We start from the raw sequence: 9,549 nt of genomic DNA, 5'->3' as shown, positions 1-9,549 counted from the left end.
ATTATTCTGAGACCATGCCCAGTGTAATAATCTCTCAGTGTCCACCCTATAAAGCCCCTTCAGAATCATATACGTTCCAATGCGATCATCTCTCATTCTGTTAGACTCCAGAGAATGTTGACCCAAGTCACTAAACCTCTCATCATATCACACCCCCTCATCCCAGTGGCCAATCTAGTGAACCTTTGTTGTACTGCAACCAACACAAGTAGTAAATTGTTCTTAGATTTCATTTTTAACATAAATTTTAAGCTCAAAGTTTTTGAGTTTTTTTTTCAAGCAAGCTTCTGGTCTATGTGAACTTTTCCAGTTGTATAACTGATAACAAAAGGGGGATAATATGGGGGAATTTATGGGGATGGGGAGGGGTGTGCATAGAGGGTAGCAGAATGAATATATTAGGATCATTGTTTGTGTGATAGATAGATAAAGACCAACTCAGACTGGTCGAGCCAGAAAATACTGTGATAAATGGCAATGCTGAGATAACCACCAGTTGATAGGTAAATTCTCTTAAGGTATGTATCCCTGGGCTCTGCAGCTGAGGAATGACACAAGCTGATTTTCTGGCCAGTTAGTTTTAATTACTCCAATGCCGTCACCACTTGCTCCACCTCATGCATGCACTCTCAAGGTTGCTCAACTTTTCACATTTCTCCAGCTTGCGTTTGGCACTGTGAGTCACAGAGAGTGCTATGACTTGCTACTTGCTTCTTTGAAATGGTAACTGCCAGCTGACTCATGGGCAAGGCCCGCATTTTATTTTTAAATCACAAGGAAAGGAAAGAACTTGCATTTGTGTAGCACTTTTCAAATCTTCAGGGTGGCCTACAGCACTTTACAAGCGGCATTCGCTATTTTTGAAGAGTTAGTTTGTCGGCAAACAGAGATGCTGCCAGTTTTCACACATGCAAGTCCCACAAGCTTATGTGAGATGAATGATTAGTTGATCGCTATATTGTTGGTATCAAAAGTTATAGATGGACATGCGGTGAAACGCTCAGCTGAGGAGTAGGGTGAAGCTGAAAAGAAAAGGCAATAGTCAGAAAATGAAGAGTTAACAGAACCCAAGGCAGAAGCTTAAACATTCCTTTGTTTGAATTTTTATATCTCAATGATTTCCTGTTCTTCAAAATTAAAGTGCTGTGGCAGCACTGACAGACACTTAAACCAACAAGCAGGGCCTCAGGTTAAGGTCACACCAGAAAGATAGCATGTCCAACAATATAATGAATCTTGAGTACTGTACTATTATCCTAGCTACAGGTGCTGAGGCCATGGACCCTCAGAAACAAGTGGGTTACCACCAAGTCAAGCTGAAATTTGATATTTCCAAATTAGTTCCTAATCGTATAATTTATTTCCCTTCTTGATACAGTGCAAAGAATTCGATAAGTTTTCAATTCCCCGACAGACATAACCTTAACATTGGTGAGCAAATGAAAGCAATTAAAAAGCCCTATCCTGGCCCACTACCAAGCTGAGAGCAGATTTCCACTCCATCTGACGAAGGAGCAGCGCTCCGAAAGCTAATGGCATTTGCTACCAAATAAACCTGTTGGATTTTAACTTGGTGTTGTTAAAACTCTTGCTGCCACTACCAAGCCCCAGTCCAAAAGCCTTGGTCCTTTAAACGTATGCTTCCAATATACCCAGGAGCAAGGCCTGGGGGGAGGGGGTGTGCAGAAAGTGACAAATACCTGGGCCCGGCATTTGGGGGTCCTGGACTCTGGTTCAGGCTTGGTGTTTTAAGCAGTTTTTCACCACCCATGTTGAGCAGACAGAGCTGCAGACTTGAAAGACTGGCTTTAGAAAAAAACCAAATGTCAGGCTGAGAGTTTTGATATTCTTTTAGGCCGGTCGGTCAGTGTCAGGTCAATTTTAATAGTTGCTGTTGCTTTTGACCTTTGGGCAGCTTCATGGTTCCAATTTTTAGAAAACCACAAAGCTGCCCTTAGGTGGGAAGCAATAGCAGTAACTGAGGATGTGCCTGTTTGAAAAAATGGCCAGTCAAAATCCCTGTAAGCTTAGAACGAATTGGATGCAGTTTGGGGTGGTGGGGAGGGGTTGGGGTAGAGGGAAGGGGCTGTCAAATTAACAATATTGCATGATGCTGTTAAAGTAAAATTTGTTCATTCTGGTTTGCTTAATAATCGCAGTGGGCTCACCTATTTAGCACACATAAATTAACACTGCATTATATCTCGTTGCTGCTCTCAGTATTAATGATCCCTGTTGTTTATATCGGATGGTTTTGTAATCTGGTGCCAACGATGGGCATTATCATTTTGCTAGGACCTTTTTGTGATTGTTTGGTTAATTGATTGGTGAATCTTGAAAGGGAATAAATATATCATTGTTGTGAAGTTAGTTTTTGTGAAAATTATAAATACTTGTAAAAAATGCTAAGAGTTGTAAAATTGTCTGTTTAAAAGGTGGTTTAGTTTTTTTACTGTACAAAATAGCTGCAGGTGCAAAAATCCAGTACAGACTGAAACAATGCATTAGGCAAAACAACAGGATTGCTTTGGTAACAGGCTTTAGAAATTTGAATCAGAACATGTTTTTGAATTTTCACCAATCAATTTAAAATAGGCATTTGAATCACAGCAGTCTATCAAATTTGAATTTTATGTTTTGATAACCTGCAAACCAATCCTATTGTGCGAATTTTGGTGTGTCTTCGGGGGGTATAAAGGCTACAGCTCCCAGCTCCAAACGGCCAGAAAGACAGCCATTGCCTCTGCCAGAAATTGCCACAGCTCTCAGCTAGAGAGAGACACAGACAGACAACTCTAGGTCAGTGTAACAGCCACAGTTATGTCTTAAGAGAAAGCCTCATTTCATCTCAGAAGAAAAGACCATCGGAACACAGGAAAAATCAGCAAAGAAGAAAGAAGATTCCGGAAGTCAGCAAACCTCACTGAATTTTGAGTGTGACTAAAAATTCTATTTTCTTTTTGTTAGTAAGTGGGAATTGTAATTATCTAAACAGCATTCAATTAGGATAGTGTTCTATTCGGTTTGTCGATAGTTTAGTTAACCTGTTCACTGTTAGTTGGAAGAATAAAGTGTTACCTGTTTCTTTTTAAAGAGAGAGTCTCAGCTAGTTATATTGATTTAACCACTAAAAATTGCTGTAGGCGGATTGTACTATTTCTCACGTACTTTTTAGTAGATTATGAAAGGGAGGTACTTCTCTTTGAGTGGGTGAGTGTTAGTTCTCTGACAGGAGATCACCTTCCCTTTCATAACAATCATGACTGATTGATGGCGAAGGTTAAAATGGGGAGGAGGAATAAGGCGCCAGAAAATAGGTGAAGCATTGATGTCCAAGATTTTTCTCCCTGGTCTTGTAACTGTGTTTTCCCTGGAATCATGTGTAACACTTTTGCAAGACATGTGCATGTGCAACACCATAAAATATAAGCATTTTTAAGTGTTTCAGCCTGGTTTCCTTTTGCTTCAGTTGGGTAATACAAAATGATTCACATTCTTTAACTTTCAACATGTTAGGCAATGACTTAGTTGTGCAATGTTAACAGTAGGAAACTGTGCAATGTTTATCTGTCTGATTGCAGCACTTAAACTTTGTGTCATTAAAACTGGCACTGTTGCAGCCAATTGTGATTTAATATATTTTTAATTGATTGTCCCTACAACACACAAATGAAGGGTTACTACATAAACCAGTTCTTTGGAATTAAATTAATATTCCTTTATTTTTTTTGGTGCTGGTGTGGGAAATGAAAGAAAATATTTACTGAAGCTGTAGTGCACAATAGTTTTGTAAATTGGGATTTGTGTTATTTTATTCGTTCATGGGATGTCAGTCTCACTGTTAAGGCCTGCATTTGTCGCCCATCTTTAATTGCCCTTCAAAAGGCGGGGTTGAACCACCTTCTTACACTAATGCAACCCATGGGTAAGTACACAGTGGTGTTAGGAAGGAAGTTCTAGGTTTTTGACCCAGCGACAGTGAAGAACAGCGATATAGTTCGAAGTCAGGGTGGTGTATGGCTTGGAGGGAAACTTGTGGGTGATGATGTTCCCATGCACCTTCTACCCTTGCCCTTCTAGGTGGTTGAATTTGGTGGTTTGGAAGGTGCTGCTGAAGGACACTTGGTGATTTGCTGCAGAGCATCTTGTAAATGGTACACATTACTGCAGCTGGAGGGAGTGACGGAGGGAGTAAATGGCTGGTGGATGGGGTGTCAAGCAAGCTGGCTACTCTGTCATAGATGATATTGAGTTTCTTGAACATGATTGGAGCTGCACCCTTACAGGTTGGAGAATTTTCCAACACATTCTAGATTTTTGCCTTGTAGATGGTGGACAGGTTCAGGGCAGTCAGGAGATAAATTACTCTCTGTTGAATTCTCAGCCTCAGATTTATGCTTGTAGCCACAGTATTTATCTGTCTGGTCTAAATTCAGTTTCTGGTCAATTGTAACACCCAGGATATCGATGGTGGTAGATTCAGCAATGCTGATTTCTGTTTTCACATGTATTCATTCATTTTATGTTACTGCTGTGGGAAAGGATATAAAAATATTGAAACCAAAAATGTATGGGACAGATTGATGTGTTCTGCACAGAGTGCGATGAATTTATTTGATACTGTGCAATTGCAGTTCTCGGTATTGTTTTTAAGCTCAATCATTCACAGGACATGGTGAAATGCATCTATTCACAATGACATACAAATGCTGAATATATGAAACAGTCAAATTCATTTCCTGTTGTTTCTCTAAACATCATAGAGTTCATTTTCCTTTTGAGCACAAATCAGGCACATTGTGGGCAAAGCATCTGCTCCGCCCACCGATTGATTTTGATAAGAGCCCTGATCAATTTTGGTGATATGGCCACATTTAAGTAGAATGGATGAGCTGTGATCGATAAGCAAGTGCTGATAAGACAGCTTGCTGATCAGTGGGGGTGGGATGTTCAGCAGCTCATCCAAGGGTGGGGATAGGGTGGTGGTTGGAAAGACAAGCTCAGTGGAAGGCAGGGCCCTGGGGACACCAACATGGAGAACCTCTCTCATCTACTTTCTGTTATTATTCCAGTGCTGAATTCCCTTGTTTTTTTTGCTGAAGAAAACTGCGGTTATGCAAGACATGGTCTGACCAGAGCATTTTAAACAACTTTATATCTTCTCTGTCTTGTTCTATTTCTGTTATGTAGTTGAACGTTCTACTGGCATTGTTGAAAGCTGCTCCGCAATGAATGGTTACGTTGAATGTCTGGTGTACTAAGTCTCCAAGGTCTCTTTCATTTTCATCCTTAGCTACTTTGATGTACAGCATTTTAGGCTTGTCAGCATTAAAATTCATCTGTCATTTCCTGCCACTGAAACACCCTCCCCAACTCATTCTGTAATTTCTGAGTTGCCTTCTGCAATTGAATGATACCATCTCCCTGTAAAATAAATAATACTTGCATTTGTTTCATTGACGAGGAACTTTCCAGAGGTGCACCATTGTGAACAGTGGGATGCAGTTTCAGATTGGTTTGGATATGGGCCCCTGAGAAAAGGTGCTGGTGGCTGCAGATGACCATTCACCTAGAAGGACCGGCCAGCCCCAGAACAGCTCTTAGACCAGCTCGAGTTAATGGCCAACATTGTATGCAATGGAGTCATAGAATCCTACAGTGCAGAAGGAGGCCATTCGGCCCATCGAGTCTGCACCAACCACAATTCCACCCAGGTCCTAGCCCCATAACCCCATGTATTTACCCTACTAATCTCCTTGACACTAAGGCAATTTAGCGTAAATATGAGAACGGGCTTGGTGACATCATAACCATGTGCCATGGCAGCCTGGGTTCGGAGCTTCGGGAAGTGGCGGCTCCGCAGCTGGAGACCTGTGAGCGGCAGCTTAAGGTGTTTGCAGACATGCACAGGATGGAGCTTCTGACCACCCCCATTGACTTTAGGGATTTTGACTAGAGTTGGATGTTGGTTGTGCCTGGGATGGGTGGTACGATTCACCTAACCTGCACATCTTTGGACTGTGGGAGGAAACCAGAGTACCCGGAGGAAACCCACGCAGATACAGGGAGAATGTGCAATCTCCACACAGACAGTGACCCAAGCCGGGAAGTGAACCTGGGTCCCTGGCGCTGTGAGGCAGCAGTGCTAACCATTGTGCCACCGGGTCACTTCAGATCTCAATGGGAATGCATCAGTATTGGTGATTATAGAGCAGTGTAGTAGGAATAGAGATGTGAGCTTGAGTCCCTCCTGATAATTGAGAAATTATCTTAAAAGAACGTTGAAGAAAAATTAAATAGGCCTGTTACTTTTCTTTACAAAATATAGTAGTAATATGAAGTAAAACGTTAGACTTGCTTCCTTTTTAAGCAGTAAGAGTTTTAACAACACCAGTTTAAAGTCCAACAGGTTTATCTGGTAGCAAATACCATTAGCTTTCGGAGCGCTGCTCCTTCGTCAGATGGAGTGCACTTTGAGCTGCATGGCATGTACTTTGGAAATTTGTTCCTGTCGTCCTTAGATGATTGGCAGAATAAGATCATTCAAAAATGTTAATTATATTGCAGTACCAGTTTTTAGTTTCCAGAACTACCATCTCCTTATCAATTTATATCACTTGTATTGTTTCAATCAAAACTATTCATTACAGTTATACTCTCAATTCAAGGGCATGAAACTACATTGTCGTAATGGCCACCAGATGGAGGCAGTGACTCAGATTTAGCGACACCTAAAACCATATTAGCCCAGATCTTCTGGTCAGTGGCAATGCTGGGCACATTGCTACTGGTCGCAAGGTTTTCTGCGCCATAACTATATTGTGTGTTTTCAGCCTGGACCTTCCGTCCCAGTTTGCATCATTAGTGGGCCGGTGCAGCCACTCCAGGGCAAGACTGGTGAGGGTAGAAGAACACAGACAAATAGAGAACATGCCCTCTTCTTAACGACAGTTTCTGCCATATTCATGTAGTCTTTTTTTAAAAGGTCTCAAATCTGCCAATGAGGGAATGGGTTAGTGAGCGAATGGGTGACTGAGTGAGTGAGTGGGTGGGTGAGTGGGTGAGGTAGTAGGATCAGGGAGGCGGTCGTCAGACCAGGGGCAGTCGGCTCAGGCTTGGAGGGGGCAGTTGGCTTAGATTTGGGGGGTAGTCAGCTTGGGTGGGGGGAGGGGTTGGTGGGAAAGGAAGACAGGTCATGGGAGTGAAGTGATCGGAGGGGTTGTGTGGTATACCACTGTGAAGCTTATTGCCTGTGTGTGTGTGTGTGTGAGACATGCCTGGACATGCCCCTACCGGCCCTGCCTGAGACTCCTCCCCCCTGATCCAGGTATAAAGGTGACTGCTCCCCACCCCCTGCCTCAGTCTCTGGACCAGTTCATCGGCATGGGTGTGCTCCAAGTCTTTGGCGAATAAAAGCCTATTTGTTCTAGCATACAAACTAGTCTTTGTTGGATTGATAATGCATCAATTTTATTCGCAAAAAGTTTTGGGATGGAGCAGATACTAAAACCCGATAGACTAGAATTGGATCCTCAAGCCGCAGGAGCCTCTGACAGCTTTGATCACTGACTGCGATGTTTCAAAACTTTCCTCTCCGCCTCCGTCGTCCGGACCGAAACCGACAAGCTCCACGTGCTCCACGCCCGGGTAAGCGATCAAGTATTCTCGATGATTAGAGACACTAAAACATACAAGGATGCGATCGAACTTTTAAAAGGCCAGTACAACAAACAGTCTAATGTAATCTACGCCAGACATCTTCTGGCTACTCGCAGACAACAGCCAGGAGAATCGGGGGACCAATTCCTGCATGCGTTGCGAGCACTTGGCAGGGCCTGCAACTGCAAGGCCGTAACAGCCGCCCAAAACACTGAGGACTTAATCAGGAATGCCTATGTCACGGGTATCAGGTCAAACTATATCTGACAACGACTGCTGGAACAGGGTGGGCTGGACCTACAAAAGACTGTGACGCTTGCCGACTCGTTAGAGGTGGCCTTCCGTGATCTCGAGGCCTACACCCCCGACCACGGGGGCGCATCGTGGACGCCGCGGTCGCCGCCACCTCTGTACTCGGGAGGGCCGCAGGCCTTCGCCATGCCACGTCCCACCAATGACCCGACCGCTGCGGCAGTCTCCGGAGGCCCGAAGTGCTACCTCTGTGGCCTGGGGAAGCACCCCCGACAACGCTGCCCGGTGAAGGATGCAATCTGCTCCGGGTGTGGGAAGAAGGGCCATTACATGAAGGTATGCAGGGCGAAATCGACCTCCAAGCCCAGTAGCGCCGCGTGCGACCCGCGGGGGCCGCCATCTTGGGTGCCAGTAGCCGCGTGTGAGCCGTGTGGGCCGCCATCCTGGACGCCTTCAGCCGCGTGTGAGCCATGCAGGCCGCCATCTTGGATGCCTTCAGTCGCGTGTGAGCCGTGCGGGCCACCATCTTGGACGCCGTCAGCCGCGTTGCAAAATCCAACGGTGGCTTCGGTTACGCTGGACCAATCCAGGCCCCACCAACTCGCCAGGTCCATGATGGACATCGAGGTAATCGGTTGCACTAAGAACTGTTTATTTGACTGTGGGAGTATGGAGAGCTTTATTCACCCTAACACAGAGAGTCGATACGCCCTTTCAGTACTGCCAGTGAAGCAAACGATCTCCATGGCTTCAAAGTCTCACTCGGTGGATGTCCTCGGTACTGCGTGGTGACCCTGATGGTACGGGGCACAGTGTACAAAGATTTCAGGCTCCTCGTGCTGCCACAACTCTGCGTTGCAGTAATCCTGGGGCTAGATTTCCTGTGTCACCTTAAGAGTGTCACCATGGAGTATAATGGGCCTTTCCCCCCGCTCTCTGTTTGCAATCACCAGTTCTTAGATTGCCCACCGCGCACCACCTGCAGCCTCTCGACCCTTAAAGTCACCCCTCCCTCACTGTTTGAAAATCTCACCCCCGACTGCAAGCCCATCGCCACCAAGAGCAGACGATACAGTGCTGGAGACAGAGTTTTTATCAGGTCCGAAGTACAACGGCTCCTAGGGGAGGGGATCATCGAGGCCAGTACCAGCCCCTGGAGAGCCCAAGTAGTAGTTGTTAAGACTGGGGAAAAACATCGCATGGTCATTGACTACAGTGAGACCATTAACCGATACACGCAGCTGGACGCGTACCCCCTTCCCCGCATAACTGACATGGTTAATCAGATTGCGCAATATCGGGTGTTCTCCACCATCGACTTAAAATCTGCATACCACCAGCTCCCTATCCACCCGGAGGACCGCCAATACACTGCCTTCGAGGCGGATGGCCGCCTCTATCACTTCCTTAGGGTCCCCTTCGGCATCATCAACGGGGTCTCGGTTTTCCAGCGTGAGATGGACTGAATGCTAGACCAGAACGGGCTGCGGGCCACCTTCCCGTACCTGAATAACGTCACCATCTGCGGCCATGATCAGCAGGACCACGACGCCAACCTCCACAAATTCCTCCACACCGCCACACTCCTAAATCTGACCTATAATAAGGAGAAGTGCGTATTCTGCACACGCCGCTTCG

The sequence above is a fragment of the Mustelus asterias genome, chromosome 16 (assembly GCF_964213995.1).
Source record: "Mustelus asterias chromosome 16, sMusAst1.hap1.1, whole genome shotgun sequence".
In the NCBI taxonomy this organism is placed as follows: Eukaryota; Metazoa; Chordata; class Chondrichthyes; order Carcharhiniformes; family Triakidae; genus Mustelus; species Mustelus asterias.
The sequence above is the reverse complement of the archived record's forward strand: the minus strand, read 5'-3'. Positions refer to the sequence as shown.